Genomic DNA, 27184 nt, shown 5'->3' on the forward strand with positions numbered 1-27184 from the left:
ACAGACTTGGAGTTGTATTGTGTTCTTGTGGTAACTACGTCCCTACAACCATTATGTCCTTAAGAGTTTCTTAGAAAGCGCTTTCTGCCGCTCACAGTGGGAGAATCTCACTGACAAATCCCACTTTGGCCTAAAGATGTGATCAGTGGGGACCTTTGTATGTTAGCGACTGGCGCTACGGTCCTGGCTGAACAGGAAGTAGCCACCAGAAATGCAAGACAGTCGCTGTAGCGACTGAATGTTACGCAGGACTGTCTTCCTGTATGCAGATGGTCATCAGTGAAGTCACCTCCCCCGAATGAACCCTGTCATGTTGTGTATATGTGGCAAAACATGGCGAGCCAGCCGGGGGGGCTGTTAGCGGGACAGAGACAGTCCCTCAGTCAGAGACGAACCTCAGAAGTTAAACCCAGTTTGTAACTGAGCTGACTCACAGTGGAAGTCACACGTTAGATCTGGTTCTCAGTGAGTGTTTCCTGTTGAGATCCAGCCGTGTCTGATCAGTGCTGCAGTTTCTTGTTCTGCATTATTCTCTCCTCTTACTCAGACTACACCTGAAACTAATCAAAATCAGGAAGCAGCATGAAGAATTGTCACATCAGCCAATTCAAAGAAGTAATAACAAGTGCTTCAAAAAGGCAAATGAATGAAGGGACGTAAAAATGAGGAAAATACCCTCAGTCCCCAGAAGTCTTTCTGGGGTTCCTGCTCCCAAAGCACACTGAGCGCTGCTTCTGTGCTTCAGTGTTTTTCAGTAGTTTGTGTTTACTTTTTCCACCTCCGTAATGATCTGTAAAACTGAAGGTTGTTGAAGAACACATTGCTGGATCCAAACAAAAGTGTAATGTTCCAAAATGACCTCCTGGTGGCAGTGTCGTCTCACTGGTGGGGATTTCTCATTAGCCCCTTTCACACTGCGACCCGCTACCTTAGCGGGTCCAAATTGCACCTTCGACCCGCGTCGAGCAATGTGAACGCTTGGTGTGTTGGTGACCCGTGTCGCCTGAAGCCGAGTTCAGGGGGCGTTGCCTAGTGGCAGAGCGTCACACGAAACGCTGGGCGTGTACAATGACGTAGGCACAAGCCATGCGTCGGAGGTAGGGTTAAATACACCTTGAGGACTCGTTTTTGCAATTGTATATGCAGTTCATGGAGATGTTATTTTACGGGGTGTGGATGGTTACAACGTGGGATGCCGCCGAAGAACAAATGCGGAGAATACAAGAGCACTATAGTCCCCGACATGTGGCGGTAAATAACGTCCTCTGCTCGGAGGCTGAGGAGCTCGCGGGCCTCCTTGTCTCCCCAGTTGGCCATATTAAAAAATGTCTCAAACTTGATGTAGGCTAAAACAGAGTAAAACTTGTCCTCACCTGTCGCTGTTGTTCTGAATCAGCTGTCCATTCTGTCTTTTAAACTCCTCACGTCACGCCACGCCCACGTCCGACCCGCGTCAATTGCGCTCACATCAAACTCGGCTCGGCAAAAAGACTAGGGTCCGACACGGGTCGAAAGGCGAGTCGAGTTGACGCGGCAGCCCGGGTCGGCAGTGTGAACGCAACAGCAGACACACTAAATTCGCGGATTAAACGCGGGTTATTCGGCAGTGTGAAAGGGGCTATTGATTCTTTTAAAAGCAGGAATCAACGTCAGATATTCATGATCTGAAGGGGATGAACTCCTGTGCTTCTGCAGAATACCTGAGTTTCCTCCAGTGCGACCATGAAGTTAGTGTTTTTTGCGATATATATTTATATTTACACTAACTTATAGATTTAATCTGCTGTAACTCCTGGTTAAATGGAGGTTTTCCTCTTTCTTTAACTGCAGAATTCCACCGTAATATAATTCTTGTTCAAAAAATAAAATAATAAACTCATGTCAGCTTTAGTTATTTATAAATGTAGATTGATGATACAAATTGGATGGAAACTTTTGGCTCCGGATGAAATGTTTTGGGTTCAGGTGGAACCGAACCAGGTCAGCACCATTATTCCAGAATTCTTTGCATCTTCTTCAGATTTTCTCTGTGAAAACAGAGACTTCTGAAACATGTTTCTGAGCTGGTGTGGATGCTGCTGGAAGGACCTCTGCTGGTCACTCTGGTAGTTTTTCACATCTTTTATGATGTGTACCCGTAGCAACGGGAAAGTTGTTCACCTGTTGGTGCAGCTAACTGAGCTTCACAAAAGCCCAAGAAATGGCTGGAAAAATACCCCAAATCTGGATGAGCTGAAGAGGAGACGTCTAGGATGCAGAGCAGGAACAAACTGGAGGAAAAGGAGGAGGAAGTTTAAAGCATTTCTTCCCTCGATCATCATGGGAAATGTGAGATCACTGGTGGATAAGACAACTACATGGATCAACTACACACTGAAAGGTTGAATCCTAAACTTTCTCTTTTCATTTTCTTTTCATAGGGACTGAGTTCAAGCCTTTTCCAGGTTCCACTGAATTTTTCTCAGTCTTCAAAGTTTGAAACCAACAAGTCGGAGACTTTATTGGGATACAGAGCATGAGACAGAACATGAGGCATCGCTCAGAGGGGCAATAAACTGCTTTGGGACTCGGCAGGGGCAGATCTAGAAAAATATTTATGGGGTGGCGAGGGGGGCCATGAATTTTTGAGGGGTGGCAGCAAATGGCAGATGTATATATACTGAATTTAATCAGTTTGATCTCCAATCATGTTATCCAGAACCGGATAGTACACAGAGACACAAAACGTGTGTTTGCTATCTGGAACTACATGCTGTCCCAAGGTGTGGTGGACGACAGTATCCTGAAGCGCCTTCGTTGTCTGTCTCGGCCTCGTTGGTTTTCGCTGAGTCGTGTCAATGTTACTTTGTTGACATAAATCAAGTGTTTCACTCCACATTTCCCCAAAAGAGGCTTGACTACGGTACTGGACTGGTATCTGCTGGTTATCTGCTGGTTATCTGCTGGTTATCTGCAGGTTATCTGCTGGTTATCTGCAGGTTATCTGCTGGTTATCTACAGGTTATCTACAGGTTATCTGCAGGTTATCTGCAGGTTATCTGCTGGTTATCTGTGGGTTATCTGCGGGTTATCTGCTGGTTATCTGCAGGTTATCTGCTGGTTATCTGCAGGTTATCTGCAGGTTACATCACAAAAACAAAGACTTCTAAAGGATTGTTTCCCTCAGTTATAGCATGTTCCCCCTTGTGTTCTCTCCGGGTCCTCCCAGCATCCTTAACCTGCAGATTAGGTCAACTGGTCCCATGTCCAGGGTGCACCTCACCTCCTGCCCAGAGGCAGCTGGGATAGACTCCAGGCCACCTTCAATGGATAAAGGAGGCAAAGAAGATGAATGAATGAATCATTTAGGTGAACACATTATTCTTTTTACCCAAATAAAAATCAAACAGAAAACATAAGCTGTTGTCAGTTATTGTTCTCTGGTTCTGCTGTAATACAGAGTGGGACCAGCACGTCTTATCACGTCTTCTTCATCCTGCTGCATGAGGAAAATCTAATGTTTTCCCCAGCAGCAGTGATGTTAAAGTTTTACCTGCAGATATATTATCTGGATGTATTTCATGTTGCAGAAAGCCATCCAGCTGCAGTCTACTCTGTGGTCAGGACAGACCACCTCACTTCTGGACAAACAGTCATCAGATCCAACAGGACCAGAGGTACAGCTGCTCTTTATTCCCAACTCTGGACAGAAGCAGGTCAGCTGTTCACCCTGCTTCCAGCCTCTATGCTCAGATAACCCAACCTGACTCCAGCTCAGCATTCAGAGTTTGGGTCCTGTGCAGTGTGCTGGCAGCACCTATTGATCTCATATCTAAGTATATGTGTCTCCATGATCTCCGTGTGTATCAGCTGCTAAAACTCTGAATGGGTTATCTCTATGCTTTGGAACATTTGTACTCTTTCATCCGGCTGAAGCCCTTTTCACTGGGGAACTGAGGCCGTGCTTTTAGGCCTTTAACACGCTGCAGGTGCAGGTCCACCTCTGCCTCTGCAGCAGCACAGAGTAAAGCTGCAGCTGCTTCAGTTCACTGTTACAAACAGCTGCTTTGCTGTGGCAGTTCTTCAGCAGACTCTGGGAGCTTCTGTGCTGCTCTTCCTTCTGCTTCTTAAACTGGAGCAGCTGACTGCCTTCACTGACTCTGAAGAAGTGTCTCACCAATCCTTTCTCCTGGAGTTGTGTTTCCTGCAGCTGGAACTGTGTGTGTTTGTTTTCAGAGTCTCCAGCAGAGCCAGATGTCCTCTACTCTTCACTGAGGTAGTCCACCAGTCCAACCACTGATGGCCAGCTGCTGGGACCAGTTTGAGGCCAGCAGCCTCTCACTGAACCAGTTTACATTCACTTTTTAAACATTTTGAGTTCTTTGATATTTTCATAAACAACAAATGTGCCAATCTGGCCTCATGAATGTATTTCTGTCTGACAGAATTAAAGACAAATGAATGTCTTCAGTGTCTTTCCTGTTATTTATGTTCACGATTCCCTCGAGAGCAGCTGAGATCTGAACCTGGAGAAGTTTTAATTCCATAGATTTGTTTTAGTTGAAATATCAAGAAATGAAATATTTTCTCATGTAAATCCGGAGCCGTATAAACCAGAAATGTTCCATGAAGTTTGTGTTTTAACTCCATCTCGTTTTAATACAGAATCGATGTTTATTAATAATAATAATAATAAATATTTTGGACACTCAAAGATGCTTAACACTTGCAAAAAAATATATTAAAAAAAGTTTTCTAGCTACTTTTGATGGAGCAAGAGATTCAGTTTGGATGCAGATGCTGAGGTGATGAAAATACTGTTGTTAGCAGCAGTTTAGAGTCACTAAAGACAAACTTTTAACAGAAAAAGGAGAATTTTCTGTCTTAGTAACAAAAATCTGAGAAAATGTCAGAAAATACAGAAAAAGCGGAATGCTGTGGATTTAAAGATGGAAACATTTTGCTGTGCTTCCTTTCACTTCCCGTTGGACGCTGAAGACGACGCACTCAGCTTTTCACCAGACAACATGGCCTCGGTGGTGTGGTGGTCAGCAGCAGTGAAGACGAGATGAAGCCTCATGAAGCTTTGAGTTGTTCACAAATGAGCTTCATGGCGCTTCAGTTGCTCAACTGCGCCATCAAGTGGGCAATAAATGTAAAGCAGCTGGTGCTGTCCACCATTATAATAATAATTAAAATAATTTTATTTATAATATTTAATATATATGTTTTTCATTCTGTGTTCTCATTATTATTGTTGTTATTATTATAGAGTTCAGCTCAAAAAGCTCCCAGACCGGAGAAAATCTCCTCTCTCTGGCTCCATGAACAATCCGCTCGCTCCATCAGGCTCTAAATCCACAAGATGTTTCTACAGGAGATCTTTGGCGTGTCACCGGCTTTTATATTTGGAAATATGCGCCAAGCCTTGAACGCTGCTGGTTCGCTGGGGCTCACGTGTGCCTGAAAACGTCATCAACACGCGACTCGAAGCGCGCTTTGAAGAATCATCAGCAGTTATGTCTTCGCTTTCTGACACCTGTATGTCCGAGAGACGAACAGAAAACTGGACAGTTTCTTCTTCAGAATAAAAACTGTCCTTTTCGGCTGTCAGTCACATGACTTTTTTAAAGCGACACGCCCACTGAGTCCGACTCACCGGCACGACGGGCGGCATGCAGAGCTCTGACGTCTTTTGCATTTTAGATTCTTGATTTTGTGGCTCCAAAATGAGTTGACACACACTGACAGGTGTCCATGAGTCGGGACAGATGTGGGTTCTGATGGTTCTTTTCCTCAGAGACAGCCAGGATGGCCCCTTTTTTCAAAGCTTTGCTTTCTTCTCCTGAACCGCGTTGGTTCCTCTGGGTGCAGGCAGGCTTCAGAGCTCAGCGTTCACTGTAGAACTCAGATCATTGTTCTCACTATAAGCAGACAACTGTTTGCACCTGGTTCAGCTTTGTAATGTCCCTTTAATCCTCTGATAAAAGCTGATCCTGAAATTAGTTGTAAACTGGAGCAGAACTGATTGGGGTAAAGAACATGTTCTTGTCTACAGAGATGATGATCTTTATCAGAAGAACGGCATCCATCTTTTAAGAAGCGGGTGGATCTGCAGGACAGACAGATGAAGGATGGAGACATGTCTCTGATTCTGAAGGATGTGACGACTGAGGACAGAGGAACATATGAGTGTCCAATCGTCCAGGAAGGAATAAATGATGGAAAGATATCTGACCCCATCAGCATCATCCTCCCGGCAGTTGTTGAACCAGGTGAGTGTGAGTTTGTCTCTGGATCAGAGCTGAAGCAGCTTCCTGGTTGTTGATGTGAGAGTGAAGCATCTCAGATCAGATGTTTCAGGTGTTTTCTAAAGATGTTGTTGATGAGACTCTGTAGAAAGCAGCTGGTCTGAGCGCAGGAGATGATGTGGGACAGCAGTTAGAAGAGGAAATGTTCTTCAGTCATCACCCACCTGACAGCTGGTACCACACCTGTTTCTGACCTGCAGGGAACAGTCGGGGACATCATGGACTGGCAGCAGGTCTGTCAGCTGGGATCATTATTACAGCTGCTGCTGCTCTCTGGATCTCTCAGAGACACAAGAAGAAGAAATCAGACTCTCCTCCTGATGATGCAGCTGTCCAACAGCTGCTCTGACTCAGAGTGTCTGATAGTGGCTGTGTTAGAAACCGCATACTTCTCCTACTTCTCATACTAACTTTTTGAGTTAGTACGCGAGTTTGAGTAAGCAGAAGTTCCCGGATGCATACTAGATTCTCTGAAATGTTGGGTATGCATCATGAGGTTACTACTCATACTCAAACTACCCAAGATGCAACGTAACGTGACGTCGCCGATCGTCATTTCCTGTCAAAACGGCAGTTTCAAGCTAGCTACAACGAGGGTAGGTTCACTTCCTGTTTCCAAAACAAAAGCACCAATTGTATGGTAACGGCTTTCCCTATGATAAAAGGCAACGGGTATTTTATTTTGTGAAAATAACCAGAAGTGCGTTGCTCACTACGGCTAGCTTTAGTAGCGCCGAATTCGTGGGAACAAAATTGTAAACAGCCGGTATTTTGTCAGGTTTTCAACACGGGGATCTAAACGACTACTTTCTCGCCTGAAAATGTTTCAAATGTTGCTAAAGTTTACAGAGTTTAGAGCTTAAGAGAAATCAGCTTCAGGCCAGCTGATTTCGGCTCGGGCAGATTCCACTTTAATTTAAAGTCATTTTCCTCCGTCTCAGCTCCATCATGTAGACAGTCCAACCCTTTTTATCCACAGCCCCATTTATGTTCAATTGCAAATAAATAATTGGATTAAAAATTCACTGTATTGTGTATTTATTTACATTTTACTCAACATGTAACACTGTGAATATGTTTGATCTCAGGATGTTGAGAGAGACTTTAGTTAAATGTAGATTACAGCAGATTATCAGAAATGATTCAGCTGAACTCCAACACAAACAGCTCTGACAGCTACAGAAGATCCCGTCTGAGAAAAGCAGATGTATTTCAGTTCTATGCTGATTTATTTATGCTTTACATGCAGGTTTTATGATAATAACATGTTTCCATCTGCGTGCTTTCATCCTTTTACAAACAGCAACATGCAAAGAGCTCGTGGGCTCTCAGAGTCGTTATAAATGACTAAATTAAATGAGTTTTAATGGACTTCTGAACACTCTGAGGGCTTATGAAGGTGTCCCTTTAGAGGTGGCCATCCTTTAATCATTTTAAACGCAGGTTAAACAGTCATAAAAATAACCTTTTGTCTGTTCCTCCACACTTGGCCTCATTGATAAACGCTGCGGGGTTAAAGAAAGATGAAATTCATTTATAATACAGCTGTGATGTGGCTCTGCAGCTCTGACTCGACAGATGTTTTAAAGATACTCCATAAAAAGTGAGTCAGGGGCTTTGGATAATTCAGCGTATACAGGCCACCATCAGGAGTTATTAAAGATCCGATCATGATCAGGGCCTGTTGTTCCACATGATAAAGAAAAAGATAAAAACCTTTATGGATGCTGTCAGAGGCTCCTCACACATTAAATCAGTGAGTTTGGCAGCACGACGACAGAAGAATGTTGCGGTGGTCTGGATGGCACCCAGACTTCCCTCTGCGTGGCGGCAGGACACGGCCCGGCGGACGCCCGGACCCCCGATGACGTGGCAGCAGGCGGTGGTCTGGATGGCACCCAGACCTCCGTCTGCGTGCCGGGAGGAGGAGCCGGGGACCGTCCCACGGTCGGCCGGACCTCCGACGGGGGGGGGGGGAGCCTCCCCTTCAAGGGATGGATCCCAGACATCCCCAAAGTCTGGGGGTGGGAGGGAGGGGCTCGAACCGGTGAGTCCATGGGCCCCATGGGCTCTGAGGCTTTGTCGGGCTCTGCCGCCTCGTGGTCAGGCCCGGAGGCCTCTTGGTCGAGGTCAGGCCCTGTGGCCTCGTGGTCAGGCCCTGTGGCCTCGTGGTCAGGCCCTGTGGCCTCTTGGTCGTGGTCAGGCCCTGAGGCCTCTTGGTCGTGGTCAGGCCCTGAGGCCTCTGGAACGGCTGGGGCCGGGGCCAGCTCTGGAACGGCTGGGGCCGGGGCCAGCTCTGGAACGGCTGGGGCCGGGGCCAGCTCTGGAACGGCTGGGGCCGGGGCCAGCTCTGGAACGGCTGGGGCCGGGGCCAGCTCTGGAACGGCTGAGTCTCTGGTGACTGTGGCTGCTGCTGGGTCCTGGGACTGCGAAGCTGAGGGGCAGCTGTACAGCGCGGCTGTACAGTGTGGCTCCAAACCAAAAATGTCCAGGGTTGCTGCGCGCCACACGCTCATGACCTCCGCCCAGATGTCCGACACCTCCGGCAAATGCTGGAGGACCTGTTTCTGTAAAAAGAAGTCCACTAGATCATTAGCCTCGTTAAGATGTTGCCAGGAGGTGCTGTCCCGGGCCAAGCAGCACCAGAATTTCGTGACCAGTCTCCAGAAAGCGTCTTCGTCCGCCGCGTCCATTTCTGGTTGGTTCCTTCTGTCAGGTTGTGGTGTGGAGGGAGGACACGGATGCGGACTTTCAAAAAAAAGGTTGATTTATTAACAACAAAAACAAACAAAGTTCAAACTAAAGCCGCGGCAAAGCCGGATTCAAAAAACATTGCTATAAACAAAACAAAAAAGAACATGGCATGGAATAAATACTTAGCTTGACAAAAACGTGGAAATCATGGGAAGCGGGAATCGTGGCATGGGTTACAAACTGACATCAAACAAGGAACCAACAAACAGACAGGGGAGACCGGAAACTAAATAGGGAGTGAGAGTGATTGGGGAGTGAGTGCAGCTGAGGGAAAAAACACAGGTGAAGTGAGTGAACTAATAAACAGAGTGCAGGGAAACTAAGGCATGACAAAAACTAAAGATGGACTGAAAACAAAAGCATAACCTAAACATGAAAACTAAAAACAAGAGTCTCTGGGCGTGACACTCTTTAAGAAAGACACACGTGATGACCACATGCCAATTATCGCTGTGGCTGCTTAACCTTAAATGGAAGATGTTTTTGAAGCCTCGAGCCGGATCGTCTCTCCTCTCCAGAGCAGCTGAAGGTCAACAGAACCAGATGGAACCCTGAGGTTCCCAAAACAGATGCCTCCTCCCCCCGACTACACATCCAGATCCTGTCCATGTAAACCACAAACAGGGTCGGAGACGAGGGGCAGAACTGGTGGAGTCCCCGTAAACCAGAACCACTTCCGAACCAGAATGCAGACACAGCTCTGACTGCGTTACTCAGTGACTGGATATTCTGTAAAAGTGACTTCTGCGGCACCCCCCACAGACTCCCTGGGGGTCCAGAGTCCAGAAAACACATGTACCACAACCCTAACCCTGGATGGTTAAACTCCCATGATCCCTACAGTAACAATGTGAGGGTAAAGATCTGGTCCACTGTTCCATGACCTGAACACATTTCTCCTCCTGAAAGGTGACCAATCAGAGCCCCCTCTTCAGCCTTAAACTTTACCAGAGAAGTGTGATTTTCCCCAATAACAGATAATGTGTGAAAAGTAGATCTATTTCCAGGTAATAGCTGGAAAGCACAAATATTACAGTCTTACTGTGTAAGATTATTACTGCATGGTTTTTGTGTTGTGCTCACTCAGGCATGATATACCTGCTTTATGAAGTCAGATTAATGGAAAATAAATAACTCTAACCCTGAAAGGGGCTGCTGACTTGCATGGGAATTCACAAATATCACATTTATGTGACATGAGTAACTTAAAGCTGAGAGAAAAGTCATTAACGTAGCAAATAGCCCTGACATTGAGCCAATGCTACCACCATCAGGTCAAAGTGGAACATTTCCCTCAATAATTTTCATCCAGCCAGCTCCTATTCCACTAACTTCACTTATTATAATCCCTTAAAAAGGTTTTGTATTAAAACGACAAAGCTTTGTGACATTTCTATCTTTAACACTGATGAAAACAATGTTTTGCCTTCACTTTTGGAGAACATTACTGAAAAATGAGTTCAGTGTGGCATAAAAGCAGCACTCCTGAGTGAGACCAACATGGATGAGGATGATATCGATGTCAGCTTCCAACCAGCAGCTGAAAGACCTGAGGGTGTCCTGAGCATTCAGCCTGAACAAACCTCAGCAGCTCTTCAGAAACCTGTCCTCCTGAGTAACTTCTAATTAGTTATCTAAATAGTTAATACATGCAGCATGACCAGCCAGATCAGGAGTCGAGCGTGCACCCCCCCGGTCTCTACAACAAACTCCACGGCAGAGGGAGACCACTGAGTAAACACTCCAAACCTAACCCTAAGCCCCCCCCCCCTCCGTGCCACGATTGGAAAAATGAATTTTTAATCATTTTTCCCAAAAACTTGTTTACTCTAAATTCATACTTTTCTTTTTTTATACCTTTCCCTTCCACTTACCCTGAGCCTAAAGTCACAAGACCAGAGCTCTAACCCTGAGGTCAGCGTATGTTCACCTTTTTTCTTTTTTTCTTTTTTAAATATTTTTTTATTAAGGCAAGTAAATGTATACATTACTGCATTCAATCCTCAGCTTATGGCCTATGGATATATACATTTTTATATAACGAAAAAAAAGGAAAAGAAAAAAAAAGAAAATAAGAAAAAAGATAAAGATAAAGAACATGAGCATGGGGAGCTTACACTTTCAATAGGTACATCGCCATAAATCCTCTCTTATACATGCAATATACTCAGTCCACTTGGTCCAAGTTCTAGAGAATTTTTCAATCTGGATTCTTAGTGAGTATGTCATTTTTTCCATCACGTATATATCATGAATGACATCTAACCAGTCAGTTAGTTTAGGAGGATCTGGTTTTAACCATCGTCTAGTAATAGCCTTTTTACTTGCAACTAAAAGCATCAGTAGTAGTCTTTTATCATTGTGGTCCCAGTCATCAAATTCAATGTTTCCTAGAAACATTGTGTCAAACCTATATGGGATATTGAACTGAAAAACAGCTTCCATGTGTGTGTGTATGTCTTGCCAATATGCTGCTAGGGCAGGGCATTCCCAGAAAACATGAAAATGGTTTACCTCAATGAGTCCACAAGCTCTCCAGCATCTTACATTGGGTATTTGTTTACGCTGTTGTAAGGGGGTGATAAAAAATCTGGACAGATTTTTCCAACTAAATTCTCGCCAAGAATTAGAACATGTGGTCTCCCACTGCAGAATACAAAGACTTTCCCAATTCTCAGCTGAGAGCTGTATCCCACTTTCCCTTTCCCATTTTTCTTTAATATAAAAAGTATCGTCGGAGTTAGAACTACGGAGGCTGCTACACATTCTAGAAACGACTTTGAAACACATTTGTGAGCTAATTGCTTTTTCAAACACTTCTAATACCCCCTTTTCCCCAGCCTTTAGAGTTCCAGCTATATTTTGGTTGTAATGATGTCTGACCTGAATTTCCCCTCGGGGATTAATAAAGTATAATTGATTGATTGATTGATTGATTGATTGATTGATCTATAAAAATCTTGACGCTGCAGGCCATGGTCATTCTGCATTACTTCAAAACTTTTCAGATTCCCTCTCGGTGCAAAGGTGGTATAAGTTGTTAAGCCCTTTTCATTCCACATTTTAAATCTGGCATCCGATTTAGCTGGGGGGAAGTCAGTGTCATATGCGCACCATTTCAGCTTTCTAAGTGGCTTTTCAATGTTACAAAATTTTATTATCTTCTGCCAAGTCTTCAGGCCTGTATTTATCCAGGGGGTGTTTTGATTTAGCATGTTCTTCTGTAATTCACCATCTGCAATTATGTTGAGTAATAAGGTTAACAATATGTAGGGTTCTTCTCAAATTATCGTGTGTCTGTCTCTGTTTGATAAAGCCTGTCTGGTCTATATGGATAAATCCTACGTGTCAATATTGATGTGAACAATTTATAATCTATATTAAGAATACTGATGGGGCGATAATTGCTACATTCAAGTTTATCTTTTCCTTGCTTAGGAATCAGTAAGCTGCTGCCCCCGTGACCCGATCCCCGGACCAGCGGAAGATAATGGATGGATGGATGGATGGATGGCTTTTAAGGTTTGACTCTGAATTGCCCCGTGAGACATCTAATTTAGGATTTAAATGTATATTAAAATCCCCTTCGCAGATAACCATTCCCTGTGTTTTTGTAGCCATTAAATCAAATATTTTCCTGTAAAATTCCCAATTGTTATCTGGGGGGCAGTATACATTTAAGAGAGTGATAACTGTTCCCTCCAGTTTTCCTATTGTCATGACAAACCTGCCCTCTGTATCTGAAATCCTTGATAAATGCTCATAATTCAGCCCCCTTGCCAGTAGTATTGCCACCCCCCTTCTACGTCCCGATACATGGGACGAGGAGTATACATATTTAAAACCCATTTTATTCAATTTAGCATGTTCTGAACTATTCAGGTGGGTTTCTTGTAGAAAAGCTATCTGCACTCTATCCTTCTTCAGTTGTGACAAAATTTTCCCCCTCTTAACAGGACTATGTAATCCATTAACATTATAAGAGGCTATTCGAATGCTTTGCATTTAAGTTATATCCACTGACATTTCCTCTGTGTAAGTGTAAGACTTCCCCTTTACAGTAAAAAACAACTGTGAATAATATTGAAAACAAACATTTATAAAAATATCAATAAAGGAAAAAGAACAATACAATATAAGGTCTTCAGTATGGGTCTGTCTAATGACCCTCCACCAGATGGTAGTAGTAGGTGGCTTTAAGGGAAAGCCCCCCTCTCTATACGGAGAAGGAGGGCCCTCGTAAGTAGCAGAGCAAAAAGGGTCCAGTGTTCAAGGTTAACCCGAATCATATTTAAATCAACGTCCTTGCATATTTATCAACATCATTGTCTATTAATCAAACATAACTCACCGCACCAGCGAGATGGATAGGCTAGATAATCTCGTTACTGACCACCACCGTCTGTGTTTGCGTGCGAGGGCTCTCTTCTAAATACTTGTAGTTTCGACCTGTACGTGGGAAATCTGCCAGTCGTTCGTCGAGGTTTCCTCTGCCAGGACAGCTGCCGTAGTCGCTCCATCAGTGTCTCGGGAGGTTTGATGACCTCGACTGGGAAGCCCCTCTCGTGCATGTCGCGCGTGGTCTCCTCAACGGTCTCGTAGATCGTGGGTCCATCTGTATACTTCACTTGCAGTCTGGCCGGGAACATCGTGTGGAATTTGATGCCTTTGTCTTTCAAAATTCTCCTGACCTCGGCATATTCTTTCCTCTTTTGGATTATGCGTGGGGGGTAGTCGTTATCCACGTTCACTTTTTGAGTTCAAGCCCTTCTTTTGCCATATATTGCGCAAAATAGTTTCCTTGACTCTGTAGCTGGCAAACTTCACCAGAATTGATCTCGGCAGAGAAGTAAAAGGTGGTTTAGTTCCAAGCGCCCGGTGTGCCCTCTCGATTTGGAGGCTTGTGATGTCCGCAATGTCCAGATTGTCACCGAGCAATTTTTCAACAAACTCGATCATAGACGGGGATTCATTCTCGGCTTCCTCTGGTATCCCGTAAATGCGGATATTCTCTCGTCTTGAACGGCTCTCTTGAACCATCATCTTAGCTTCCATTTGCTCCTGGAGTTTGATCATTTCTAAGATTATGTCTTCTGTATTTTGAATTCTGTCCTCGGCTCTACCAATTCTTTCTTCTGCCTCGTCTGGTCTGGTGTTCGTTTTGGTTATTTCCTCCTTTATGTCTTCTAGTTGTGTCTTGTTGTCCCGGCGAAATCTCGCAATTCTTGCAGAATCATACTAGTGGTGTCGGCACGTTGACTAGCCTCGGCTTCATCCATGCTGGTATTCGGGAAGTAGTTAGTCCGGTTTTGTCTCGTTGGACGTGTTTTCTTGTCTTTTTTTGCCTTGTTTGACATTATCGCCCTTTTCATGCAATAACATATTGCTCAGTCCTTGTTGTGTCTAATTACATGTCACTAATGCTGTTCTCATTCCAGTTTGATTAATTATCCCGTGTAGCAGTCACAGTGCCGTGTGGATTAAGAGTTTTTCAAACTTTGACAAAACCAACATTCCTGTGGGGGATGTTTACGTATGTGGATATAAACCAGATCTTCATTTTCTTTCCACAAAGGAAAAAGAGACAGAAACTGCCTAATTTACAACACCCTTAAGAGCTTTTGGGGAGTCGAACTCACTCTTGGAAAAGTGGGAGACTTACTATCTTATCTAGACCATAACTCGAAAGTTGACACTTTAACACCGCTTTTCACCAGCAAACCGACCAGATGGCTACACATGAACTGAGAAGACTCACTTTTAGTCAAATCTTAAAACTATATTAAATGTGTTTGATAACCGTGTACAATTTCTTTCAGGTTTCCAGCTTGATCACAAGACGCATATAGAGACAATTTGTACGATTCTGGCTTAAATATTGACAAAGAACTGACTTTGGTGGAAAATGCCCAACCTGCCTGATGGAACCACATTGCCCCCTAGTGGTCTGCAGTGTTGATTAGTTGAACATTTAAATCCCAGAGGACTCAGTAAAATGGACAATGTATATGCAACAATTTAACTTCTAACGATGTCCCTTCGGTATCTATTTGGTATTTGTTTAGTGTCCCCATTGTTAACACAGAAAATGAATATTCTATGGCTCACTATTCATATGTCACGATTTCATAGATATTCATCTGAATTTTGAAAGTCATAATTGTCTTTATCATGTGTGTTATTTTGATGTCTTTATATTACAAGTCTATGTTATATCTTTAATCTGCATATCTTAACAAGATGTGGTGTTTTCAGAATCACCGAGACAAATGTTCCATGAGATGGGAGTAATGGAGAAACACAGAGTTCTTTGTCTCATCCAGAAATCCCCCTATAGCACAGATCACCTTACAGAGACATGCACACAGTTCAAGCATGTCATTGGCTGAAAAAGTAGTGTAAGCCCCGCCTCCGAGAGTCAAAACCTGGAACCCGGGAAAAACACGCTCTCTTGTGCTCTGGCTCTCTTGTCTCTTGCTTCCTGCCTCTTGTTCCAGAAGGGTTCCAACACAGAGTTTCAGAAGGAAGAAAAGAGAAGAACAATGGACAATTGATCAGATGAGTTGCTCAGAGAGATTTGAAGAGCACGGAAAGATGAGAGTATGAGCCGTGGAGAAGACGACGGAAGGGAGGAAGGAGAAGGACGGAGCAGGACCCAAAGAAAGAGGAGAGGATGAAGCCCTCCATGACCAAAGAAGGACCCAAAGAAAGAGGAGAGGACCCGAACAAAGAAACAGATTGAAATACTCTGAAGATGCACGTTTTACGTGTTTTTGTTCGTCCCTCGTCATCCACGTCCTTCTACGTCGCACGTCCTAACCTCCGCTGTTTCACGCCATCATCACCTTTTTCTACCAAGAAAGCCAACGCCAAGCAACCTTTTATTAATCTTCTGTGAACTTAGGTTCACTTCATCAGAGAAAGCAGCAACGGACCAACTCTGACACAACGATGGATTTGATCATCCCACAGTAAAGCCCTCGACATCATCGTCCCCGTTTCCCTGTGAAGAGAAGCAACTGAGAAGCTAAAAGGGTCAGCCACCACAGCCAGGAAGGCCCAGAGAGCGGAAGAGAAATCCCCTCGGACCCGCGTGGCCGCTACCATGGTCCGAACCGACTGAACAGAACTTCAGCACAGTAAGACCGACCCGTTTTCACCTTAAAGTGGGTTTGATGGATGTCTCGAGGCTTTCACAGAATGATAAATTAACCCGAAATGTCAGTATTTAGCTTCAAATAGTCAGCCAACCCAAACTATTTGAATAAATCCAGTATCTCTCCATTCCCATATTTTATTTTATATTCACTAAGTGTTTTATATAATCACCCATATTCCATGCATCTCCTGTTTGTTTAAAGGTTCATGTCTAAGATCATATCATTGTAATAAACAGCTCATATATCTATATATATGTTATAATCACAGATTGTGTCGTATGCTTTCTTTACGTAATGTCTGTCCAACCAAACGAGAACTTCACGAAAGTAGCGAGATATGAGACTGATTATTAATTGAATATTAATTTAACACCAGGATCGTAAGATTTCGAACAGTTTTCCTACCTGACTGTGACTTAATTTAAGTCAAAACCTAGGTTGGTGGTGCCCCTGAATTCGAGGTAAGGTTTATTTGAGACTGTAAGAACATCTCATAAATCCTTATATTTAATAGGTATATAAATACCCGGTAACGCTACACCCGTATGACGCACATTTCCAAATACGGACCTACCTGCTGAAGTGAGCGTGGCCCAATTGGGATTCCCCAGATAAAGAAGCCGTGGACGCGCAGCGCGGGAGCGCGCACACATCAGAGACTCTTTCTTTGCCATTGTTCCCGAAGCCCTTCCCTGCGCATTTTGAAATTGTAAAGTTTAATAATAAATAAAACTAAGAAGATAAGAAAAAGACTCCTGGAAAACTTATTTTGCACTCTACAGTCCTAATTCTCAAATTGGCGACGCATAACACATTTAATTATTCGGGAGCTGGTTCCTCACGCTGCCATATTGTCGGCGTCTCGGCCGGAAGTCTCGGTTCACTTTTTTCATACGTTTTTTTTTAAACTTGCGTTATGGTTTAAATACTTAATCTTACATTGAGGTATTTTTCTATATACCTTTCCCTTCCACTTGGCCCTTACGCTCCTCTTCAATGCTTTGCTATCTGCCCTTCTATGCTATGCTACGCTCCTCTTCAATGCTATGCTGTGCTACTTTTTTATGCTATGCTATTTGCCCTTTTATGCTATGCTATGCTGTTCTATGCTAACTGTTCTACGCTAATCTTCTCTGCCATCCCTCAGAGTTCACCTGGAGGTCATCAGCTCTGCTCCATCACCTTTTGTCTTTGTGCGCTCGTTGTTCCTGCTCCTGAGACGGGAAACTTTATCATTAACTAGGTGAATGTGATTTTATGCTAAAGTTTTATCAACATTTCAATGAATCAAACAAAATCAGTTTTGTAAATGAGCTCAGTTGAATTCAACTCAACAATACTCATTAATTCCTGAAGGTAAATTATATCCCTGCAGGATTAGTTATAATTAAAGACCAGCTGCTGTTACAGAGAACTTTCCAAGCTTATTTGAATCCATTTAAATAAATGTACTTCTAAAATACTACGAATAAGTTCAGTTTGTGTATTGTACAAAAATTGTAATGTACTTAGCCGCTTGTTCTGTATATTATTTTTGCTTGGAATAAACTAAACTAATAAAAAAAAAAGAAAAGAAAAAAAAAAGGGGAACAAAAACAGCCTTAAGCAGGTTTAAATGATCAGCGTTTGAGTTTGTAGATACAATCCAATAAAGTATAAGGGTGTCGTGTGCACACTCTGCCACCAGGTGTTCTGGGTAAGTTGTGTAGCCGTCGGAGCAGAAGAAGAAGAAGAAGAAGAAGAAGAAGAGTTGTGGACTAAAACAACGTGAGCAGCGCGACAGAGCATCTGAGATTACAGCAGAATGTCTGTTTGGTAAATCTGCTCAGTACCTGATTGTGTGAGTAACTGAGCAGTTGTAGAAGCAACAAACAGATCAGTTCAGTTTTCTCGTGTTAAACGGTTCAATTCAAAGTACCGTTAGCCTGCTTAGCTGCCTTTTCCCTCAGTGCAGCCATGACGTTTGGACTAAAATCCATTCACACATCTGATTCTAACACAACAGACATTTGAAAGAGTTTCACAGCTTGAAGTTGAGCCTCGTGCCCTTTTAGTGTTGGAACAGCCTTAACTTTCAGCTTCAGTCATGAGCATCATACAGCTGTCTGGGAAGTACAGGGAACAACTCCAAACCTTTTTCAGACTGCGTTAAAGATTTCTGGGTCTTTGGGGAAGATGATAAGGGTCAACTTTCCCTCGTAACCAAACACACATTTTCTTCAAAAATATCTGTGTAGCAAGAACATGAAAAGCATGAGAAAAGTTAACATCTGACCTTTAATAAAATGCAGAACAATGAAATACAGACGAGTGTAAAGCTCGACTTCACATCAAACTGAAATGATATATTGCTTCTTCAGATGTTTACATAAATACCCACAGCTGGTGCAAAGCTACTTTGTGGATCTTAACTTTAAACAAAACAAATATGTTCAGTGTAACAGAATAAACATGTTTCTACTTTCAAACAGACTACATTTTGTTCTGTCCATCAACTCACAATTGATGCCATGTTTGTCTTGAACGTCGGGAGATCCGTCCCCAGTTAAAGCAAACCCAACAAATTATAAAGCACTTTCATTGGTTCTTCAAACATGTGTCCACACAGAACATTCAGAACTAAAGTCCTGACAAGAGAAGGTGGTAATCCACAGAGAAGATTTTTAATCTGAACAAAGGCAAGGCTTCTGATTGGTAGTTCCTGCTGCTACTCCCAGGTGAATGTTTGCTTATCGGCCGTAAAAAATTGTTGTTGATTTAAGCCAATCATTTCTCTGCAGTGTGACTACGTTGGTGTTTCTTTAGATTAGATATATGAGTGAAAGATGCCCCACACTGACCACAGATGAAAGGTTTCTCTCCTGTGTGAATATGTTGGTGTGTCTTTAGACTTCCTGATTCAGTGAAAGCTGCCCCACACTGACCACAGCTGAAAGGCTTCTCTCCTGAGTGAATACGTTGGTGTGTCTTTAGATTACCTAATTGAGTGAAAGCTGCCCCACACTGACCACAGCTGAAAGGTTTCTCTCCTGTGTGAATACGTTGGTGTGTCTTTAGATTACCTAATTCAGTGAAAGCTGCCCCACACTGACCACAGCTGAAAGGCTTCTCTCCTGAGTGAATACGTTGGTGTGTCTTTAGATTACCTAGTTGAGTGAAAGCTGCCCCACACTGACCACAGCTGAAAGGTTTCTCTCCTGAGTGAATAAGTTGGTGTGTCTTTAGATGATCTAATCTAGTGAAAGCTGCCCCACATTGACCACAGATGAAAGGTTTCTCTCCTGTGTGAATACGTTGGTGTGTCTTTAGACTACCTAATGTAGTGAAAGCTGCCCCACACTGGTCACAGCTGTATGGCTTCTCTCCTGAGTGAATACGTTGGTGCGTCTTTAGATTACCTAATGTAGTGAAAGCTGCCCCACACTGGTCACAGCTGTATTGTTTCTCTCCTGTGTGAATACGTTGGTGCATCTTTAGATGAGATAATGCAGTGAAAGCTGCCCCACACTGACCACAGCTGTATGGCTTCTCTCCAGTGTGAAGCCTCTGATGATACCTCAGATTTGATCGTTTGATAACTTTCCCACAGTCCTTACAGCAGTGCCATCTGGATCCCTCTTGGGCTCTACGTTTCTGCAATGACAGAGAGGAAGAAGACTTAGATCCTTTTGAAGTTCACACAAAAGATTTCTCCAAGCTAACCTACGCTAACCAACATATTCTAACTGGACCTGGACAGACCGAGCCACACAGGTCTCAATATCTCAGATCAAACGTGAACGCTGAGGGTGCGTTTATAAGTGCCCTCAGCTATCAGCACTGTGCTCTGATGTGTTCTGCACACGTTCAGCTTTTTAAGCAGTAAACTCTTGCTTTTTGCTCTTATACTAATTATTTTTGTCATGATGAAACTCTGAAAAGGAACTTGAGCTACAATTAGATAGATAGATAGATAGATAGATAGATAGATAGATAGATAGATAGATAGATAGATAGATAGATAAAATCCTATTTGTCCCTTTGTTTTAGAAGTCTGTTGACTTCCTGGTGACCCCTTCTGTATGATCAGTGAGGGAAAACAGATGTTCACTCTATCGGGGGAAAATGTTTATGTTGACACCTTTTGGGGAGGTTAGTTCAGGGGGTCGTAAAGAGGCTACCTCACAAACTGTGTTATTTTAGATGTACAGCAGAGCACAGAGTAGGGGGGTTATTGTTTATTGTTCTTTGTTCCCAACCTGAGGGGGAGAGAAGACAGGAGACTTCAAACGCTTTGGTGCCTTTGAATAAAACTTACAGAAAGACAAAATCTAGATTTTCTCTTGTTATTGAGTAATCTTCTTACCCACTTGATACAAAAATCCACTACAACCTTGGCGTCACGAACAGGATCGACGTGCCAGAGGAACGCAGCAGGGGATAAGGACGCTTGGCCAGCCTGGAGAATCGAAATTGTCTTCAGTCCACCTATGTTGAAAGAGGGGAGTCCTAGAGCCTGCTGGCGGTTTCTGGCCGATCGAATCCGGACTATAGATTTACAAATATATCTGGGTGAGAAGTTGCTCTAATGTATGTATTTTTTAAAGTTTCTTATTTTCCTTTTTGCGCATTAACCATCATCTCCTAATTAATTTATCGGCTGCGGAGTGAGAGAGGAGGACACCGGCTGAAGGGCCAGTTACCCTGTAAGGAGGAATCCAGGGAGGGTCCTGATTGGTAACAATAGGACATAGGAAAACAAAGGGTTTTGCGGGTGGTTTTTGTACTTCCTACACCCAATAAAGGAGGAAGCCAGACGACGGACGCGTTGCTGTAAAAGGGGAAAAAAATGGTTCCGGAACCTCAAGGCATCAGGGGTGTCTCCAGACTCTGCATATTATAAAATTATGGAAGAAAAACGATGGAGATGATTGTATTAAATGTGCTTTAATTTGGGAAAATAAGTTTGGTTTTCCACAGGGTGGAAGTTTGAGTGTGAACCAGTTAAATAAAGTAAAAGAGTTTATGGATGGAGATTGGGAGAAAAATAAAAATAAGAATAAAATTAAAAACAAGATTTAGATCAGAGATATGGGTAAATCATTGAAATGGCCCATGGTATGCTGCCATGGAACATCTGTATGCTGATTTGATCACAAAGTTTCCACAGAGGAGTGATTGTGCCGTTTTACAACAAGTGAAACAACGTCCTGATGACACTGTCTGTGATTTTCTTCATCGCATGGAAGAAGCGTTCAATAAACACTCTGGTTTAGAACGCCCCGCTGACTTTACTGTTTTGGGCCCCTGAGAGAAAATGCTGTGTTGGTACATCATGGAAGGACTTCTCCTGAGATCGCTGCGCAAACCAAGACTCTTTATGATGGATGGAGACATGGAGTACGGTTTGAGGAACTGAAAAGACATGCTTTGCACAGCGATGACTTTATCACCGACAGGAAGAAGAAAAGAGTAGATAGAAGAGAGACTGAGTTGCATAGTGCTGCCTTGACTTTGTATTTTGGCATCAATCAACGTGGTTCTCGAGGACGGCGAGGCAGAGGTCGGGGAAGAGGACATGTGGCCCCGCTCCGATGCTTGCCATAATTGTGGACAGTTTGGACATTGGAGAAATGAATTTCCAGAGAAATTGCAGCAACCTGACAACGGCTACTGACGGGTGGAGGACGGGACCCTGGATCCGGCTGCCACTCGCATTGAGAAGGGACCTCTCAGGGGGCGTGAGATCACACAGACACACACACGATTGCATGATGATTCTGATTCACATAGGGTGCTTACAGAGGCCATCATACACTTAGAAGGTGCCACAGATGTTTTATCAGGCACGTATCTTCATACACAGACCCCTGCCTTTAAAAGAATGCCTATCTTTTTTATGATGTGATGGGTGAAGAAATGTATTTTGTTATTGATTGAGGAGCAACTCACTCTGTTTTATCGGCTCAATGTATCAACGAGAAGCCAAAACTTAGTGGTCGCTATGTTCATTCTGTCTCTGCTTCAGGTGAAACAGTTACAGAAGGCTTCTCGGTTTCCTTAAAATGTTCCACTCGTCAGGGCGTGGAAATTAAATATTCTTTTTGGTGTTTCCTTTGTGTCCTTTAAATTTGATGGGTAGAGATTTGATGTGTAGATTAAAAATAGCTATTACTTCGACTTCTGACGGACTGACAGTTCACACCCAGGATGACTTTGACTACACCGCAGCATATTGGACTCAAAATCAATTTTTGTATGCATATGAGTGGAAGCTTCCAGCTGGGCCTGCATCCCAGCATTTTGTCACATTAGCAGTAAATGCTGTGACACCTGACAGTGATATAATGGCTGCAGATGATTTGCATTGTACTTCATATGTGTCTGATGGACCTGATTTTGAATATGAGGACAGTTGGTGTAAAATTACAGATGAGAGAGTGCATCTCTCTGACATGTACTGGAATGATCATACAGCAGCTTTATCTGTAACTTTGACTTCTGAACAGCTGAATTTATTTCAAGCTTTTGGTTCGGTGCCATACCGAGCTGTATGTGTTTTCTGTCCCTGTGTTGGCTAAGGCTAACAATATGGAATGGAAAGATGTGGGGATATTTGTTAAGAGCTGTCTCCTTGCCACAGATTGGAGGGAGACAGATGTGTTTGTGTCTCTTTCTCAAAATGCTTTTAAAAGGTATTGTCCCACTGTTGTTGCCTGTAATCGTACAGTGCAGCTGATTTCACATTCACATCTATTGTTGGCCTTTTTAAAGATTGTGAACCAGTTGTTATTATTGTTGGATACAGGTCGTTTAGGCCATTGGCGTTTAGGCCGCAGTCGTTTAGGCCGACAGAGGAGTCGTTTAGGCCAGGCTACCTGAGCAACTGAAATCTTTATTACTGTACATTCGTTATTATAAGATATAAGTCAGCTCTACTGGTAGCCTACATATCTATGGTAAATTATTTAATAACCAACTTTAGTGTGGAAACGTTTTTTTATTTAATAAATGGTGATTTATAAATTCATAAAATTGTGGAAATAATCATCCGCATTGCCACATTCATTGGACAATAATGCTGTATAAATACAAATTCGGTTAGCTTAACAATGCTAAATCGCGATCATGCTAACGAGCAGAAACGGACATTTTAAAGAGTGCAAATACACACCAGGAGCAAGAAAACACTATCAGAAAGGTAAGTAACATGTACACATTCATTTCACATCAGTATGAACATAACTTACATCGTCTGACTGCCGCACCGGTGTAAACATGTCGAGTGGTGAACGTGAAGAAAGGAAGAGGAACTGCACAAACCGTCTTCAAAATAAAACGCCCACTTCAAATAATAACGAATGTACAATAATAAAGATTTCAGCTGCTCAGGTAGCCTGGCCTAAACGACTCATATGTTGGCCTAAACGACTGCAAGGGGGCCTAAACGACTGCGGCCTAAACGCCAATGGCCTAAACGACCTGCTCCCTTATTGTTTTACCCGTCTTTGTCAGGGATACACTGAAAGTCCAACTATTTTAACACAGCATTGAAAGAATCTCTGCCTGATTTGACTCTGACTCCTGGAACTGTCCTTATCCAATACGTTGATGATTTATTACTTTCAGCAGGATCTGCGGATCAATGTAGGACAGACATGTTGAAACTCCTTCGACATCTTCATGAAAAAGGTCACAAGGTTTCAAAATCGAAAATGCAATTTGTGCAGGAAGAAGTGACGTTTCTTGGTCATGTTCTTTCACATGAGAGCAGAAAACTGTCCTCTCAGCGCATTGACGCAGTTCTGAACATCCCAAAACCTCTCACAAAGAAACAAATTATGTCATTCTTGGGTATGACAGGTTATTGCAGAGCTCACATTGCAAATTACTCTGAGCTGGAAGCGCCATTGGCCAGCTTAATATATGGGAGGGGCTTGGCAGCAGCTGACAAAATTCAGTGGACTGCTGAGGCAGAACTGGCTTTCATTGATTTGAAAACAGCCTTGTCCTCTGCGCCTGCATTGGCCTTACCAAATTCTGAGAAACCATTTATCCAAATGGTGGATGAAAAGGCTGGTTTCATGTCATCTGTGTTGTTGCAATCCCATGGTGATAAATTGCGACCTGTGGCTTATTATTCTAGTAAGCTTGATGCAGTCGCAGCGGGCCTACCTGGTTGTTTGCGCGCTATTGCTGCAGCTGAGAAAGCAGTGTTAGCGTCACGTGACATTGTTGGATATATTCCACTGACAGTTTTTGTTCCACATTCTGTTTCTATCATCCTCCTGGAACAAAAGACGTCTCATTTATCAGCAGCAAGGTGGCTTAGGTATTCATTATATTATTGGACATGCCTAACATTATAGTTAAACGCTGTATCACTTTAAAACCAGCCACACTTCTGAGGAGGATGGTTAAAAGTCAACTTCTGCTTACTAAGGGGGATGGAGAGCGGCATGACTGCGCAGCTGTTTTGAATGTTGTTTGTTCTCCTCGTCCTGATTTACGAGACACCCCTTTGTCTAACCCTGATCTTGTCCTGTATGTTAATGGTTCCTCCTCTCATTTGCTCTGGGTTTGAATTAATTGCTTTAACTGAGGCTTGCAAGTTACTGTGACTATTTATTTATACAGATTCCAGATATGCTTTTGAGGTGGTCCACGATTGCGGAGCTTTGTGGAAAACATCGCTCCTTTATAAAATCGGATGGAAAACCTAAAGTTGCTGCTCTGAGACCTCTGAATGAAACTTTCCTTTTTCTGACTGATCCACGTGCTGTTACGGTCCCTGAATTGCAATCATTTGCTACCCCACGGGAAAAAGAAAAATGGCGAAAAGCTGGCTGTCCTTTTGATAGCGGTTCTGGTTGGCATTTTTCTGATGGTAGACCATGTCTGCCTAAACATTTTTTTCCTGGTGTGCTAAGTGGACGCACGGATTAGATCATGCGTCCAAAGGAGGAATGCTGGATATGGTTAAAAACATTGATATTGGTTATGTTAACTTTTGTGGGAGCTCTAATAATATAAATTAAAATACAGTCCATGCCCATGGTTCTATGAGATTAATTAAATTAATTTGGCAAAGTGAACTATTGATTAAAAATTCAAATGAAATGATATATTATCAGGGATATAACGAGGAAGAGAAGGAAGGCATAGAGGATGTGAAATTCTGGTTGATTTAAGCAGGAAAGAAAGAAGGAACTAGAGAAAGTAAACGCAGGGAAAGAAAAAGTCAAACCGCACAAAAACCCAAAGTGATGTTTCACAGAAAGGAAGATGATTTGTGTTTGTGTGCAGAGAATGCAAGTGGAGGAAGAAAGTGATGATGATGGAGATTATGGTGGACAGATTTTTGGGAAAAGGAAAAAGGAAATTAAGGCAGGAGACTTATTTGTTCTCAAAGGAGCAGGATCACCCCTTTATTGTTACAAATGAAATCTGCTAGAGAAAGATCCAGCTGGTACAGCCACAGCCTTTTTAACTGAAGGAAAGAATGTAGTGTCCAGATTACAAGGCTATATGTCAGCAGAAGCCTTGCATGTTACTCTTTGGTTTAAAAATAACCCAGGACCCGATGAAGATTATGAAAAACAATTAAAAAAGAGTAACCCCAGTAAAAATAACTCTGGTTCTCATGTATAGGCGGATGAGAAATAGATCCAGAGCTAATTTGAGTCCTTTCGAAATCCTTTTTGGGAGACCCGCAAACACAGGAGGACCCAATACTAACTTAAGCATGCTAACAACTGCTCATTTTGAATATTCCATGTTGGAATATTGTAAGGTTCTGTCACGTCCTCTTTCTCTCCGTCATCAGACAGTGAAAGCTGCCCTACCCCTAGTTGTTGATAAAACAAAGTTCCAGCCAGGACAGTGGGTGCTGATCAAAGACACCTGGAGAGACAAACGGTGGAGAGGTCCGTTCCAGATTCTGCTGGTGACTCACACTGCCGTGAAGGTCCAGGGAAGAGACACCTGGGTTCATGCTACACACTGTAAAGTGTTCACTGGAACACCATCTGAGCAGGATCCTGGTGCTGAACCCCCTACCTAAAGGAAGCGCAGAAACCACTCAGGAGAGGCAGCGGGAATTTTTTTTTTATTATTATATTGTCTTATGGTAGTGTTTCTTCTGTTTTATTACAAGAAGAAAGGACATTCCACTACGAGATTACAATGCAGTTGTACGGAGGATGGTCCGTTCCGATACTGCTGATTGGTATTCTGATCGGTATTCTGATCACCCCTGTTTTTATTTGGGAAAAGGTACAGCAAAGACAGTTTGTGATTAATCTGAGTAATTATCTCAATAATACTCATTAGCTGACTCGAAGAGAGATTCATCACATCCCTGATAACCATGATCATGCGGATAACATCTGGTGGCAGCTGATGCGTCAAACGGCAAGAAAAATAGGGAATGACAGTTGCTATGTTTGTTGTTTGACTCCACGTGCTATTAATGATTAACCAGTGTTGGTACCTGTTATACCTGCTTCATGTGCTTTAATCAACAGAAATAAATCCAGGCCATGCTCAATCAGAACTAATCCTTATACCATTTCAGGATCTTCATTCTCAGTTCCCTATTTGTTAACTCTTAATCTTACAGCTTTACCGGATGGAAATAAATTGTATGGTTATGCAGGTAAATTAACAATAGTCTCTATTACTTTTCCTACTAGAGATGGGTACTCGTGTCCTACGAACATGGTTTGGATGTGTGGAAATAGATCATATTTGTATCTGCCTGCTAACTGATCTGGAATTTAGATAGATAGATAGGTAGATAGATTTTATTTGTCTTTGCAGAAAATTGTTCTGTGCCATTGACAGTGCGTCTGATACAATTACAAAAAACAAAAATACACAATAAACAAGCACACAAACATAAAATGCTCTCAACAAAAGAATGGTAAAAAAGACGCATCATGTCTCTGTCGACTCTGAAATTCCTTAGCTTTCGCATAAAATAAAGCCTTTGCAGCCCCT

General features: G+C 42.9%; 1 long non-coding RNA gene across 1 annotated transcript; it reads left to right on the forward strand.

Moving 5' to 3' along the window:
* The first annotated feature begins 2979 nt into the window (after positions 1-2979).
* Positions 2980-4650, forward strand: LOC142391918 (uncharacterized). Its single transcript, XR_012770640.1, has 3 exons — positions 2980-3348; positions 3570-3656; positions 4216-4650. It is a non-coding gene; the product is annotated as an uncharacterized LOC142391918 (long non-coding RNA).
* Positions 4651-27184: the final 22534 nt, after the last annotated feature.

The sequence above is a fragment of the Odontesthes bonariensis genome, chromosome 11, assembly GCF_027942865.1.
Source record: "Odontesthes bonariensis isolate fOdoBon6 chromosome 11, fOdoBon6.hap1, whole genome shotgun sequence".
Taxonomy (NCBI): Eukaryota; Metazoa; Chordata; class Actinopteri; order Atheriniformes; family Atherinopsidae; genus Odontesthes; species Odontesthes bonariensis.